Below are 547 nucleotides of genomic sequence, written 5' to 3' on the forward strand. Positions count from 1 at the left end.
TGAGTTCATTGTAGATTCTGGATATTAGCCCTTTGTCAGATGAGTAGGTTGCAAAAATTTTCTCCCATTCTGTAGGTTGCCTGTTCACTCTGATGGTAGTTTCTTTTGCTGTGCAGAAGCTCTTTAGTTTAATGAGATCCCATTTGTCAATTTTGGCTTTTGTTGCCATTGCTTTTGGTGTTTTAGACATGAAGTCCTTGCCCACGCCTATGTCCTGAATGGTATTGCCTAGGTTTTCTTGTAGGATTTTAATGGTTTTAGGTCTAACATATAAGTCTTTAATCCATCTTGAATTAATTTTTGTATAAGGTGTAAGTAAGGAAGGGATCCAGTTTCAGCTTTCTACATATGGCTAGCCAGTTTTCCCAGCACCATTTATTAAATAGGGAATCCTTTCCCCATTTCTTGTTTTTGTCAGGTTTGTCAAAGATCAGATAGTTGTAGCTATGCGGCATCATTTCTGAGGGCTCTGTTCTGTTCCATTGATCTATGTCTCTGTTGTGGTACCAGTACCATGCTGTTTTGGTTACTGTAGCCTTGTAGTATA

The sequence above is a fragment of the Hylobates moloch genome, unplaced genomic scaffold (genome assembly GCF_009828535.3).
Source record: "Hylobates moloch isolate HMO894 unplaced genomic scaffold, HMol_V3 SCAFFOLD_5, whole genome shotgun sequence".
NCBI classification, from domain to species: Eukaryota; Metazoa; Chordata; class Mammalia; order Primates; family Hylobatidae; genus Hylobates; species Hylobates moloch.